We start from the raw sequence: 16,175 nt of genomic DNA, 5'->3' as shown, positions 1-16,175 counted from the left end.
ATAGCAATGGACAACTCATAGCTTTAACACATAACATAGAGATCATTGTTATAAGATTTGTATGCAGTTTTATAAATTTGTCTTTAGTTCCCATTGAGGTCTATTCTGTTAATTAAATCAAATCATCCCAGTGCCCCAAAGATGGGTGATACAGAACCTATTCCCACGGTATCCTGTAATTGTGATTAAGCTATTCCATGTCCAATGTCACAACTGAAGTTTTACTCAGGTTCTGCTGCTGATGATGATGGTAATGATCATGAGGAGGAGGACAATGTTGATACTTTAGGATGTAACATAAATGTATCCAGATCGATTGATAAATAGATATCACTATAGATATATACATAGAAATAAAGTAGGGGTAAATTTTGTGCTCATATAGTCCTATGAGCTATATACAAAGAAAATTTATTTTGACCAAATTAATTTGTGTTTACCTTCAGATAATAAAGTAAAGAAAATAACGAGGAGTAAGACCACATAAGCAATCAATGACTATTCTTGACTTAAATACCTAGGTCAGTGCTTATTTTCATTTTCTAGAAAATAATTATATTATTTTCTTTTTAAGTATAGGTACATCCTAGTAAAATTACAAGCAGTAATTACAGGTCTTACTCCTCTGCAAGTACGATGCCATGTTATAAAAAAACCTAGTCAAAGAGTCTTGATATTTGGTGAATATGTATATTAAACAAAGTAAACATAAATTGTTTCAGAGTTTATAAAAAAAAAGTAAACAAATTTGTCTCTTTGAACTTCCAATGAACCCACTGAAAAATGCATTCAATGACCAGAGTTTGCTGGTATTAGTTCTCTGCTTTTCTTGTAGGTAGCATATTTACTTTTAAGTTTTACAAAATGCAAAAATAACAATTCAGTCCCTGGTTTCTTTGCATTGAACACCAGAGGATTCTGAAAGGAATTTTTCCTTGGGAAGGTTAAATGTATGAGTCATTAGAGCTTACTTGTAACTGTACAGTAATATATTTTAGTTTAAAAATGATATCTTGCCTCAAAAATATTGTTTAAAAGATCTCATGCGGATTTTGTAAAACAACATTTGCTATAATTCATGTCAATATGTAAACATTAAATGGCATTCATTTAAAAATGATTCATTTTCAATGTCATCTTATAACCCTTAGTGTAAATTCACATCTGTTTCAATGCTTTCAAGTGCAATGTTCACTTGGAAAAACATCTAAAGCCAGAAACATTGTGTACTATAGAATAATAATTCTCAACATGACCACAAGGTGGCTCTCAACACCGAAATATGTTATTTTCCCTCCGGACAGGTGAATAGAAATTTACCAGAAATATTAGCAGCTATTTACCCTATAAATGGGTCAATACTTCAAAAACGTAAATTCATCTCAACCCGCTGATGACATTGTGAAGCCTAATTTATATTGTTTTAAACTTCAGACATTCAAAACAACACATGAAATGGTTGAAAACCTTTAAAGAATTTGAAGGATTTTGAAAAGAAATGACTATTTCAGTAGTCTGCATAACTGATTATTCAATAACCATTTCTTGGTCTTTAAAAATTAATTTCTCCTCTAATACTTCCAACTACATGAAAGCAAAATAGATGCAAGTTAACAAACTTTGTCTGTACTATGATTAAAGAATATGAAAATTAAAGAGAAAGTATGTCAAAGTTTTTAGCCCTTGTAAAGTCCAGTCATAAAAGTATACATACATTTAGATGATCAATTATACTAAATGTAAAATGTATGTAATATTAATAGAATATTTTAAATTAGCCATCCTGATGAATAAGCCATGAGGTCAAATTATTTTGCCAAATATTATAGTGAAGTTGTGAAAAAAAAAGAATCCTATGAAATGGCCTCAGCATTTAATCAAGATGATTAGAAAAACAATAACTGTGACTCTGATTAAGCAGATAATACAGATGCTTTTTAAATTAACATATAAATAGAGCCACAAAAAGGAAAAAAAAAAGAAAAAACGAAACAGTAGTTTCAAATTGATCTTCATATCCCCTTGAATGTGAAGAATGAAGAGAATGAGTGATCTAAATAAAACTTGTTAAATTTTTCACATTTTTGCAGCAGGTTCTATGTCTTCATCAGACAGTTTCAGGGACCTAGTTTAGGAAATCAGCAGTCCACTGACCTTTCAGCTTGTAATATAGACTGCAGAATTATTCTTGAGATTTATAGGTATCAAAACTTTAATGGGATAATTTCTGTAATGCACTGCCTCTGTTCATCATTCTTTTTCTTATTCTCATTACTCTGACCTCAAGAAGGAGAATCTGTGAAAGGAACCATTACTGGAGTGTATTCAGAAATAGCTCATGTTTCACCTGAGTGAGTTTATGTGGCTCATGGACATCACAACAGTTAGTCTCACTCTTTCTTATGATTTTTTCCTCCTCTGTCTCTGTTTCGAGTCTTTCCTATCGTTTTCAAAATTCATATCCATCAGTTTCCTAGTTCATGCAATGCCTCTCTGAGAATGAAATTTAAGTTTTCAGGTTACATTCAAGTCTTTATGCAACTGACATTTTCACAATCATTAGAGAAGGAATATATTTACAAAAGTTTTATATTGAGCTCTTTCCAGTTACAATCATAGACTTATGAGCCCTTTCCAATTATAATAATAGATAAATCAACTGTGTACCTGGAAATGTTATGATTCAAACTCCCATTTTTCCAAAAATAAAATTCAGAATGAAGAATTTATTACATTGTCAGAATTAGTGAGAGAATTAGACTTAAAACACCAAGAATTTCTCACTTCAAGTACAAAATTATTACATAATATAAGTTAAAATATTTAAATAATTTAAAGTTATAGCCCTAATGATATTAAATGCTGTGGTAAAAATACAACACACTCAATATTAATGAAAAAGCATAGGTCATATGAATTAACATCTAATAATAATACCAATGACAGTACTAGGTAGCACTAGAACACCTATTGTGTATTAGGTATTGTTGTTAGACATTATAGTAATTGCTTATTTTAATCATGACAATTGCCCTATTATGTAAGTATAATTATTAACCCCATTTCACAGATAGAAAAAACTACAAGTGACATTAAATATGAAATATATGGTAAGTGGCACAGCCAGGATTTAAATCTAGACATTCTGGTGCCACGATCCATGCTTTTATCCGTCAAAGGACCTTGTGAGAGCACTTAGGTTAGGGTCATTGCATTTTCTAAGAAAGGAAATCTCAGTGCTTCTAGAATGTAGGCTTAACACTGTATAGTCTCCTATTAAGCATGACCTTCATCCAGTGTACTCACAAAAACAGACTATTATATGGAAGAGTCTTTTTCACAGAGTGACCAAGTTTTAAACACAGTGGCTTCTATGAAGTGCTTATTTTCGTTGCTTTATGAGTAACGAAGCTCCTGTTCATAAATATTTTCTGTATACCAAACTCCGTGACACACAATATATCTATATAACAAACCTGCATATGTACCTCTGAATCTAAAATAAGTTAAAAAAAGAAAGAAAACAAAAAAATTAGCAATAGAAATTTGGGATACATTTGGCCTCCTGACACATAATTTTTCTGTAGGTTTCTTGATGGGGATGGGTATACTCAACTTTGGGCCCTTGCTTTATACCATATAGCTCCCCGTGTCTGCGAGATGATAATTGACTGTTGCCAATTTGAAGTACACCACATATCACCAACCAAAACGTTGCTCCTAATGGAAACATCCATTCAAAATCCATTCTCAGGTGTTGACTGAAGAAATCTTAGGCTACACAAAAATGTGTCTTGAACCAAACTGCTAACTCTGATATTTTCTTTAATGATGTGGTATGGCTGTAAATGCAATGATACAGCTTGAAAAATATAGATAAGTTAGATCCCCGTATTAGTCACTTTAAACATACCTCATACTTATCTTTCTTGTATTTATCAAAGCTGGAATATAACAAGTCATGTGATTATTGACACAATGGTTCACAGTAGCAGAGGCTTTTGTTTGTTTCTCTCTCTTTCTTTCTCTTCCCAAGTTTCTTTCTGGATGCTTGCACAGTGTCTGGCTTATGGTAGGCACTTAAAGAATACTTGGCAAATGAAGGAATGAAAGAATGGGTGAATGAATAAAATGCTTTTGAGGGTTTTTTTTCAGCAGTATTTCTAATGGAAGATGAAAACTTAAGACTGTGTTAGGTGGAGGAGTACATTACCACCCAATGATGTTCTACCATCTAATTCTACTACTATTTCATAAAAATGGAAACATTTAGAACACAACTACTGATATTTCCATTGTAAATTATATGATATTTAATTATGAATATCTCAGATTAGAACCTGCCTCTTCTCAAGGACAAAATTTGAACTAAATTCATTCCCGTATCTCCAGGTGTGACAGAAGGGAATGGCTCACAGTAACTTCTCCCAAAATGAGTGAAATTAATTAGGAGCTAAAGAAAAATTGAGCAAATTGTTGTATAGATACCAAGATATCAGTTAAATAATAATGGAAACTGCAAAAGAAAAAGTATAACACATGTAATAATAAATAGCAACATATGATACCCTAAAATCAAAAGAGAGTTATTTAATGATTGTGAGTTTTGAACTCAAAGTACTCAGCCCCTAAGTACTATCAAAAATTTCAAATTTCCATGAGGGTGTTTCTGGAAACAGTGGTTCCTGTGCAACGTTTCCTTTTGCTTCAATGAAGGACAAGGCTCTCCCCCATCCACACTTTTTTCTTCTTGGACCTACCTAGAAACAGGCTTGATCTAGCCTCTACCTACAAAGCAAAGTGATTAATTTCATTGCTCTGAAGTCAAGATTATGGTTGCCATTCATCTATTTTCGCATCTCCACTGGGCTGGATTTCAGATTTCATACACCATCATGATGGCTAATCTAACTCCAAGGGGAGGAAAAAAATTACTAAATATTTTTCTCAACTTAGATTTTAGGAGTATTTCATTTCTGTCATTTTTAAAGTATTGATAGCAAGTACTTACATCTATTCTCAAGTCAGTGAAGGCTTATAAATTAATTTTTAAAATATTATGTAGAACTATCTAGTACTAACCATTGAAAACTAGGATATATATTTTAAAAGACAGTAGCTAGAAGAGAAGAAAGTCTCAGAAAAGGTAGAGTTCGTATTGATCATTTTTAATTCCATACATCCAGAAGGGGGTGAAATAACTTATTTAGTGTAGAAATTGTGTAGAAACCCTCCACTCTTCACTCAGCAGCTGAGAAAAAAAAAAAAAAGGAAAAATAGACAAAGTGACAGTGCCTCTAAGTACATGTCTGTGCTTAGGATTCATTTTTTAACTAATTTCCAAAGGAATAACTAAAGTCTTGGTTGAGGGGGTAGATAAATAAAGATTTTTCTGTAAGTTTCTACTCATGGAGAAGTATTCAAATTTAGGGAGCTAAATGCAGGCAGAATAAATCTGCATGTTGCTGGTTTTCACTCTTCAGGGAGTACATATTGAAAAATTACTCTGGTGACAAAATACGGTTCAAGACTACAGAGTAGCAATAACCCCCAATGTATAATGCTTTAAGAAGAAGTCAAAAAAGAAAAGAAAATACATTATCGTTGGCTAAGCTAATAGATAATCGTTGGATAATCAGTTTCATATTGGATGTAATAAGTTGACATATATTTTACTCCAACAGTTTATTTTCTTCAGGTCACCACTAAAGCAAATCAACACCACACTGTTGGTTTTGAAAGTATGTGATTCATGTTTTTGATCTTATTCGCAATAGATTTAAACCACTTGAGTTAGAGGTATAAAAATTTTAATGTTTTGGTTTATTTAAGGGAAATATTGTAAATAAAATAATTTATAAATACATTTTAGAGGTTGAAGATTTACATGGAAACACAAAACCCTTAAAATTCCTCAGGTAGTTTAAATATTTCCAAATCTATCAAAAAATGAGCCTATTAATTTAAAATTCACCTTTAGAAGTCAAATTATTTGGAAACATTAGAGTGCCTCATTTAAATTTGAAGTTTGCTTTAATAATTATGAAAATATTCCTTAATTCAGATCCCAGAATTTACAATGGTTTCAAAGGAAGTTTATTTGACTTAATTTTATTGAGAGTGGAGCTATATTTTTACAAAAGGAAAAACAGTTACATTTTAAAAGCTTACATTCATATTATGTACAAGATTTACTCTAAATTTTCCAATTACTGAGGCAAATATATTGGTTGCCTTTGATCTATTCAGATAATGATATTGAGTTTCAACTTTAATTCTTGTATTTATACATATTACATTAACCATGGAGAGAATTCCCAGAATAACTCAAGGTAGAATATTTACTGTATTCAATTTATTGATTATTTCATTTTGTTACATATTATGGCTACCTCAATTATTGCTATAGTTTCTGTTTCCCAAATTTCCAACTGGAAACAAAGCAATGGTAGTTCTTTACTCCACAATCTCTAAAATAGACATTTCCTCATTATATACTGGATTTCATTTTTAGATTCCAAACTGGTAATATGTGTTTCTTGCAGCAAAGAAGAATCAACATGTCTAGTGAAACACTGCTGTCCAGAAACATGTAATTTATGTTTGTTTTAAAAATCAGGGCTCTGTCAAACCATTTCAATATCCTCTCTTACAGTAAATCAATAAAGATTCCTAATCAATAACTTATGCATTGAGCATAATAATTCATGTCTATACATTCTACATGCTGATAATTTGAAGGAGTCATTTCAATAATAAATGCTGAATTCCCATACTTGGCTTGCTAGTGCAGTAAACTACACTGGTGCCAATTTCAACTCCTTAGAAGCCTCAGCATTACAAAATTTATAAAAGAGTTGCTTTCATTTAAAAGAATAGGTTCTAGCCAATTGTCATATACTTTGTGCCACAATGCGAAGTTTAATGCAATAAATATAATGTATAATGTGGCAGATGATAGAATACTGGCCATAAAAAACACCAGATTTACAGAAATATAACTTTACAATAGGGTAATATTTTTAAAAGCACATGGGACATTTATTCAAGGGGTTTTGTAATTGTTTTAAATGAGGAAGGAGAGGAAAGGAAAAAAGAGAAGGAGATGGAAATAGACACAGATTTACAGAAAGAGAGATGGGGTAGAAGCGAGAGAGAGAGAATACGACCTGCTAAATTTATGGGGATCAGCAGGGCTCTCAAGTGTTTAGAAATGTCACTTAATGCTGAATTTCCTGTTGTGAAGCAATGTTGTATTATATCTTATAGTCTATTGTTTAATTCTGTCCTGAAGCTTGAAATGTCATTTAACTTTAATTTATATCACTGCATCATAAAGAGTATGTTGAATCAAGACTGCTTTCTTGATAAAAGGTTGAAAATTGAAATCACGTGATTTGGTAAAGTGCTTATAATGTTTTTTGACAAACTCTCTAAGGATACGAATCCCTTCACTGAAAGGGATTTTTATATGAAGGCATTTCAACCTCTCACAAGCAGGCATTATTTTGAAGGAATGTTACATTTCACTTCCAAAAATGATGTAAAATGTGATTTGATTTTGCTCCTTCTTATTCAATTTGCAGCTTTCCCTTTCTTTAGTTCCAACTCCAATATGGTTAATGTTTAACCAATGTCTCTTAGTCATAAAGCGTATAGGTCATCACATACATTGCAAGAAAGAAATAGGATAAAAATATAAAGAAACTGATGAAAATAAAGCACTTTCATTCTTAAAAAAAAAAAGTGTTACTTCTTTGTGAGAAGTTGCATTGATAATAGAGTTGAGCAAAAGTTGTATTAAAATTTTTTAAACAGGTCAGATTATTTCAACTTATCACTGTTATTATTTGTTTAAGAATAATACATTCCCAGAAATCTAAAAATTTAATGTGATGGGTCTTACTTTTTGACAATGTGTGTGTACAGTTAGTTCAAGTGAATGATGACAAAAAAGTGTGGGAAAAGCAAAATGGCCTTATACGCTTTAGGTGCCCTTCTATTCAAGAAAGACAGGACAACTGGATTGTAAAAGGTCTCAAGGGCTCATACCAAAATGTCAAGTGAGGTGAGACTGCTCTACAGTCAGAAAAGAAGAGGGCACAGGTGACCCAGAGCTGATATTGTTATCTTACAAAACAGGCATTGCTTGGTAATTGTTTGAAATAGTCTCTTGTTCTTATGCACGAGAAAAAATCTGTAATTTTGAAGGTTGAACTTATTGGGGTAAATGCAGAAAAGTATATGAATTCTTTGTGAATATCATCTAAAGGTTTCAACTAGAAAAAAAAAAGGCAGATTTTCTTTTAAATTTAGGACTTGTATTTTTTTCTGTAGATTTCAGATTATTGCAATTATGACAAAACAATATATTTTTGTGAACTCATTGGTCTGTATGAGTGTCAAGAAAAGGAAAATAGATTTGTCTGTGCTAACTTTCAGTTTTTCAAATATGCATCTATGGTGTCATTCCAAGTACTCTTCTTTTTACTCCTTAAAATATCTTAATAGCAACCATATATTGTACTTAGTATAATGCTTAATCAATTTTACCATTGCTCAGTATAAGTCTAAGAAGGATGAGGAAATTTTTCTTGCTACTTGGTTTTTAACTTCAATCTATTCAGACATGACTCTTAAATATATAATATGGTTAGTAAATTGTCTCTTTTGAAACCCTATTCCAGATAATATGTTGGGTTAATCGAAAGTAGAGTTTTCAAACATAGACCTGAAATTTAGAGATCAAATATCTGCACAAATTACTTACAATTGGCATAAATAATTTTTATGTTTTTCTATTTATAATTTCAGTATTTTACAAGTATGTCTAACGTGACAACAGTATTAGAATGTAATTTGCATAGTAGAAATAAGAATATAATGTGGCTAATGCTTTTAATGCCCAAGGGCTATACTAGAGGTACTTGGGTTTACATCACTGATTTGTATTAATTGCTTACTATGAAACACTATTACTGATAATAACACTTAACAAGAATATGGTTCACTTTGCTGCTGAATCAGCATCATCAGAGCCAATACTACTGCTGTGCTGCAGCCTAGTGGAATGATTTGGTATAAAAATGACATATTCCAGTAAGACACGTTACCACTTGCTGCAAAGTAGGTTAAGAAACATAGAAAATCAGTCATAAGCACAGAAACCCCCCAGATAGTATATACTTTGCCTTAGTTATTTGTTTATATAAAAACTTAAGTAATGGTCAAGAAATTCACCTTATTTTTTATGCAAGAGTCACATATTTTGAAATTAATCTTTTCAGTTTCAAATAGTCTATTTTTCACAAGAGAAAAAAAAAAAAAACATACCTCTTCCAGATTACACTAACTTTGTAAATAATGTGTCAGAAATATCACTCTAAATTAAAATCAATTTTTTATCCTCTTTTTTCTTTTTTAAAGAAAACCACAGTGTGGGTAAAAATCTAACAATGAAATATTCAATTGATTACCTGCATAGTACTGTTCTAATTAAGAAGCAGTTTCTATAAACATCAAGGAACATCACCTAGAGCATTAATCAGGTACCAAAACATTTAACTACTGACTTCACACATATGCATATGTAGGTGGATGCTCATACAGTTTACCTTCTTTTTTCCCATTTCCCAGAGATTTTGGTTTTGTTTGTCGGGTTTTTTTTCCCCAAACCTTTAAGTGTATGGTTCTATTCTTTGACTGGAGTCAGGGAAGGCATATGCATTCACCAGGGAAGTCAATTTGTTCGCAGCAAGTATTTGAAACCCAAGAAGTATTTGATTTAATGAAAGCAGACATTGACTCATACTTTAATAACACAACCAAAAAAAAAAAAAAAAAGTGAAAGAATCATTTCTTTATATTTTTATCATCAGAATGGGTTTGTATCTGATGTGTCCCTAAGGCACAGATCCACGCTGTTTATACTTGTGCACTCTCCAGTCTCTTCACCACATCCCTCCCCAGATAAACCATTCCTTCCTTATGCATTGCACATTGAATACATATGTGCCACATTTAGTACACTGGGGGGAGTGGGGGGCCAGATTATCTATGCAACTTAGCATTTACCTATGTTTCTAGGACATAACCTCTTCCTTTCTTCTTCATCACTTTAACTAAAAATGAACATACGGCTCTGTCAATGACATAATGTTTTCATGAAAGTTCTACTAATTAAAAATCCTCACCATACCAGACCTAAAAAATGAGCACACTCTTGCCAAGTGTTATTCACCACAGAGAAGCTCTTGTAGCTACATTTTACAGGAAGATAGAGAGGGGGATGGTGTGGAAGGAGAAAGTCTACTAACATATGCATTGAAGTATAACAGTTGTCAACATCAGAAGGACAGATTATTTTTAATATAGATCTTGAAGAAAAAAAAAAGAGGAGAAAAAATAATGTATCTCCAAAAAGCTGAGAAGTAATGGATGTGCAGTTTTGGATAATAGAAGCTTTTACTGGAATGAAGGACCACAATTTTTTTCAGATCTGTTTTTTCCAAAGCAAAAGATGATAGGTCATTTTTAAAACAGTATTTGTCTTTGTACCTGTAGACTCCCATTTTTTAATAATAAGGAGACAGTAGGTTTTTATTTTAGTGGCATAAAAACAATTTCAGACTACTGCTTTTCCCCATACTTACAGTGTTATCAATAGTTACTTGTTGGGGACATGCATTTATACTTGCAATATGCTGCATTAATTTAACACCACATAAAATATGGATTTTATTGCAGCAGAAACAATAAATGCTGCAACTGCTGACTACATGCATTTACTCTCCCTCTCTTTACCTCTCCCCCCCATACTTCTGACTCAGATATAAAATTGAAAATAAGAATTCTGCCTATTCTATTTCTGATGAATGTCAATCTATTGTATTTATGGAGATGCTTAGTGACCATTGGCAGTTTCAAGGAATCTGTCTTCTGCCTGTCATTTCTCTTTATATTGAACGTACAATGAACTATGACTATGAATAAGTGCAGAGTGAATCCATTCATATGGAATGCAAAGTAATGTTAGATGATGTTAAGAGTTCACAGCAACAATGTTATCTCTTGAACTGATTTTTAAAATAAAGATGAACAAGTCTGGGCACGACAAATTCACTTCATAACATATTTTTTTAGCATTTGTTCCAAGTGAATGAATTCACAAACTCTAATATCATGACCCACTGTTGAGCATAATATATAATGTATCCAGCTTTACATTGCCTATATAGATATTCGAAGCAGTTGTTTCTAGAATTAAATATATAGAGTTGTATGCTTATCTATTTAGGTACTAAAGATAATTATGTTGAAATAATTGCTAAACACAACTTAAAAACAAACATTTCTCTCCTCCCTCTCCCCCCCACCCCTCAAGTGAAAGAATATAAAAATCCCTCAAGGGAGTTAAAAGAAAAGAGGTGAATGAAGTCTTCCTACCTTTTTTATCAGCTTCTGGATAGTGGAAGTTGGTTCCAGTCAAAATAACCCAGGAGAAATTGTCACTATGTCCCTTTTTTTGTTTGTTTTCGGCTGTTATTTTCTATCACTGATTCTACTTCAATCTAACTCAAGCTCTTTCTCAGCATCACTTTTAACTCTGGACAGCAGGGAACCGAAGAAAACGGGGGCGAGCTCTCTCTCTGATTGGCTTTCATTCAGTGCTTCTGATTAAGGGGAAAGGAAAAAAAAAAAAAAAAAAAAAAAAAAAGGAAAGGGGGGAAAAAAGCTCTTCCTCACACGGAGAGAAAGGTTCTGCTGATAGAGCTGCAGCACTCGCCATGGGAAGGTTAGAGACTGGGGAAGCGCTGGCTTCTGCGAGCACACAGCGATTTGCAAGTGAATGCGAGGGGAGGGCGCATCCGAGAGGAGGGCTTTGCTTGAAAGGCGTCCCCTCCCCCGCAGGGCAGAAAGACTCTCTGTTTCAAGGCTAAGGTAATCAGCCCAATCTAATCCGCCTGTGTCCGTAATACAATCTCAGGAACAGGACTGCTTCTTGCAATTTTTTCTTAAAAAGATAGCTCTTCTGGCATATATATTCCTGCACCATCCTTACACCAGACTACCGAAATCCAGTATTATCGGAGCGCCAAGTCAAATTGCAACCAGATCTGATGTGTTACCAGAGTCATTTTTCGTTGGGGTTTTAAATGTTTATTTGTTTTTTGCTTTCAGGGAACTTTCTCGGCTTGATTTCCCCAATCCCTTTTCTTGTTGCTTATTGTCAGAGGAGTGCATAGCTCGTTCATCATTTTGGAATGTCCGCGAGCCAGTCTTCTCTGCCTCATCTTTGCATTTTAATACTTTATAGATAAAATATTTTATTAAAAATTTAAATATATAATTGGTGTTATTAAAATATTTGGGCTTTGAACTTGACACAGTCTCCTTTTTTTTCTTATTAACTTTTTTTTCTCATAAATATGAGTTTCATACCCAAATGAGTGTCTGGGCAGATATAAATACATTTGGATTTTTCTATCTACTTACACAGTTAACTGTCTCACTATTTACCTATCTCCACATCAAATTGCAATCAACCAAACCTTACCAAACGATGTCAGTATAGCGCCACAAAGTAATTAACATCTTTGCATTTTTCCGGCTACAGGTAGATTCCTTTTAAAGTGCCCTCTATAAATAAATTATATACATATATATGCACATAGATACATATATGTCAATTATAGTTTTAAAGCTAGAGGAGAAATTATGAAGATCATTTTGGCCAGTTATTATCATTTTTTATCAGATAATAATGCTCAGAATGTTAAATGGTCACAGGACTAATTGGAGGCGGTGTCAAAGCTGTAATACTGCACCCCTACTTCCGGTTTAGTATTGTTTCTGGTATGCCATACTGCCTCCTCTGTACCTATTTCATCATTCAAACAGTCAGCAGGCCCCTTATATAATCAGCATAATGAAAAAGGAAGGAAACTTAATCTGGGGGGGGGGGGAAGAAGTGAGAGGGAGATTCTAAATTAGATTCCAAAAAGGTTTTAATGTATCACAGTGTTATTATTATGATGAATTTTGCTAATTAGTTTTATATTTGAAAACACCAAACATTTCCACTGAACTAAACAGTTAAATGATATTTAGAGCAGAAATGGACTTTTGAAACTCTTAATTTTACAGATGATACCATTAAGACCAGGAAAATTCTATGGCCCCTGTAAAGTGTGATAATAATAGAACTAGAATTCTGAATTATCACTGTTTCATTTGCTCATAGTTTTTTTATGTTTTGTATGTTTTTCTCAACAGGGTGCCTTAATTTCAGGGTCAAGTGAAAATAGATATTTCATTTTTTTACCTGTGATATGTATATTTGTGTGTATTTGTGTTAGCCTGGTATATGTGTGTATTCAAAATAATACTGTTATTAACATGCTAAAATTAGCTATCAAGAGAAATTTATAATATTTAATTAAATGTAGCAGGTTAGGTGCACACACACACATTGTTATGTTATTGGATTAACTGTTTCCCTATGTTTGTTTAGTGCTAGTTTCAAAATATATGACTACATAATGTGAGGAATTTGGGGGTTACATTTAAATGGGTTGAGAAAATAACCAAAGGCTAAGATCTGAAGTAAATTGCTATTTTATTAATTAGAATACATGTTGCAATGATGTATTGCCAAAATAACATTTTCTGAATTATATAGAAGTTTAGGATTCTCTTACATAAGTTTTTGAGTTGGTTTGTTTATTCTGCCCTGTCTAATCATCAGAAACTCAGGTTCCTTCTGTCTTGATGCTTAATGTTTCTAAGGAATTGAACTCATTTATATGATCTGAGAGAGATCACCCCACATCTATCTTCTAGAAAAAGGAATAAAAGGAACAAGAGAAAGTTGCTCCCGTCCCTTGAAAAATATGACCCTGAAGATGTACATGTCACTTCCATGATCTCACTGGGTGGAATTTAGACACTTGGTCACACATTGTTGCTAGGGAGGCTGGGGATGTGGTATTTACTCTCACTTGCCCAGCTAAACTCACTAGTGCTATTAAGGAGGTGACAGAATTGGGTACAAACAGTGACAGAATTGGGTACAAACAGCAGGATTGTCTATTAGATCCATGTATGATGCAGTAGCATATTTTGTACAATATACTTTTTTGGAGAAAAGTAAATTTTCATTCTAGTTTAAAATTAAAATTGTGTCAGAATGCTAGTAAAAGATATTTATACAAAATAATGTTAATAATATTTTAACATTTTGAAGCATGAAAAAATTGTCAGTTATTGCTTTTTTTCTGTTTTTTGATCAGGTAATATAATTAATAAATAATAGGCAAAGCATCCATGTATTCCAAAGTTCAGGGGATCTAGTTACAGATATGAGAGAATGAAGAGGAAAACATTTGAACAATAAATGAATTAAACTCATTCACATTTTTCTTAATGTTCATCTCATAAAAGAAAGACTATATCTGAGATCATTTGCCATCCTATCTAATATATGCCCTAGTAATTAAAATTAAAATTAAAATAAAGAATAAACAGAACATTGACTAACATGTAAAACTTCTGACAATGGGTTTTATTTTATTAAACAGTATTATTTTTCATTTTCTTTATTTCACAATATAAATGAGTTAACTTGGGATTCTGCAAGCTTTTCTATTTCTTTATAATGTTCCCTCCAAATCTTATGTGAAATAGTCTTGTGAATTAGATAGGGTTTTCCTGTAGTTACCAATATCAGGAAACTGGTAGCACATGGGAAGTGAAATGAATAAACGAAATGTAAAAGGGATAGTAAATTCTCAATGAAAAGAATGGGTCAATATCTTGCAAAAGTGTCCTTCAATGTGAGGAGAGACCGTATATCAACTACAAGCAAATAAAAGCTGATGAAAACTTTTGCAAATATATTTCTATATACAACTTTTAAAACTAAATAGGAAAATGCACAGAAAATACCTTAATATAATCATAAAGCACTAAGAAAATTTGAAAGCATTATATTATTAATACAATAATGGGACTCAGTGAAGGCTGACCTCTTCATTGCAAATGTGAAAGATGCAATTTGAGTGAAATCAATTAAATGAAACAATCTTCCATTTTGTATGAAACTATTTCATGCCTAGAAGTTGTCATGCTGTTGCTAAACAATAAGCTTAACTGCATAAAGTGTCACTTGCTGAATAGCGACATGCTTCTTTTAAAACAGTAGCTTCTTAGCCACCCTTTCCTCGGTTTCTTTGAGTGTTATGAAAGATAATATCAATTTCTATTTTCTGTTAGGAAGTTACTGAAACCTAGTTCTCTCTCTATGTCTGTGAAACAAAAGTAAAGAGTGTCCACATTGCTTCGCTCTTCATAAATATGTTGGCAGAATAATAATTTGTCATAGTTTGTTTGACAACATTTTTGCTAAACTCCTTCTAGTCTGCCTTACAGGACTGTACAGGCTTGGAAAATTAAAAATCACGTTTTCCTTACAGCTACTGTTTGGGGTAGGAGTGGAGGGTGATTCATATTCAGTTTTTCAGATGCCCTCATCATCTTTAATTAGAAACAGAGTTAAATAAGCAGAAAGGCAAGATGCAAGGTATTTATTTCACTACCATAGTAGCTGAGGAAGCATAGTTTTGCAGTTACCGTTATCTGGGGCAGTATTGGGAGTTTTTTTTTGTTTTGTTTTGTTTCGAGACGGAGTCATGCTGCAGTGCAGTGGCATGATCTCAGCTCACTGCAACCTCCACCTTCCCGAGAAGTGATTCTCCTGCCTCAGCCTCCCGAGTAGCTGGGACTACAGGTGCGTACCACCATGCCCAGCTAATTCTTGTATTTTTAATAGAGACAGGGTTTCACTGTATTGGCCAGACTGGTCTCAAACTCCTGACCTCGTGATACACCTGCCTTGGCCTCCCAAAGGGCTGGAGTTACAGGCATGAGCCATCCCGCTAGGCTGGGACCTTTTTGAACCAGGATAATGAATGTGTGATCCTGGGAGCTAGAAGTACTTTGATCTTCACCTAGTGCCTCTCTTTCTACTTAGGTTGTTAACCACACATCATTCCAAATTAAATTGTTATTATTTGTCTAAAATAGTGAGAGTGGTTTCTGTAATCTGCAACTGAACTGTTACTGATATTTTTCTACTTAATCATATCTCAACATTTCTTAAGTCCTATAACTTGCAG

At 32.9% G+C, this 16,175-nt stretch overlaps 1 protein-coding gene across 4 annotated transcripts in view; it reads right to left on the bottom strand.

The window, feature by feature from the left end:
• CDH10 (cadherin 10) overlaps nt 1-11,846 on the bottom strand; it is a 168,995-nt gene extending 157,149 nt beyond the window's left edge. For all 4 annotated transcript variants that reach the window (XM_010380197.2, XM_030927406.1, XM_030927407.1 and 1 more), the window contains exon 1: nt 11,446-11,846. The gene's annotated coding sequence lies outside the window, so the exon portion shown is untranslated. The remainder of the gene's footprint in view (nt 1-11,445) is intronic.
• Between the last annotated feature and the right edge of the window lie 4,329 nt (nt 11,847-16,175).

The sequence above is a fragment of the Rhinopithecus roxellana genome, chromosome 3, assembly GCF_007565055.1.
Source record: "Rhinopithecus roxellana isolate Shanxi Qingling chromosome 3, ASM756505v1, whole genome shotgun sequence".
NCBI lineage: Eukaryota > Metazoa > Chordata > Mammalia > Primates > Cercopithecidae > Rhinopithecus > Rhinopithecus roxellana.
Note: the sequence above shows the minus strand (reverse complement) of the source record. Positions and strands in the feature narration are given on the sequence as shown.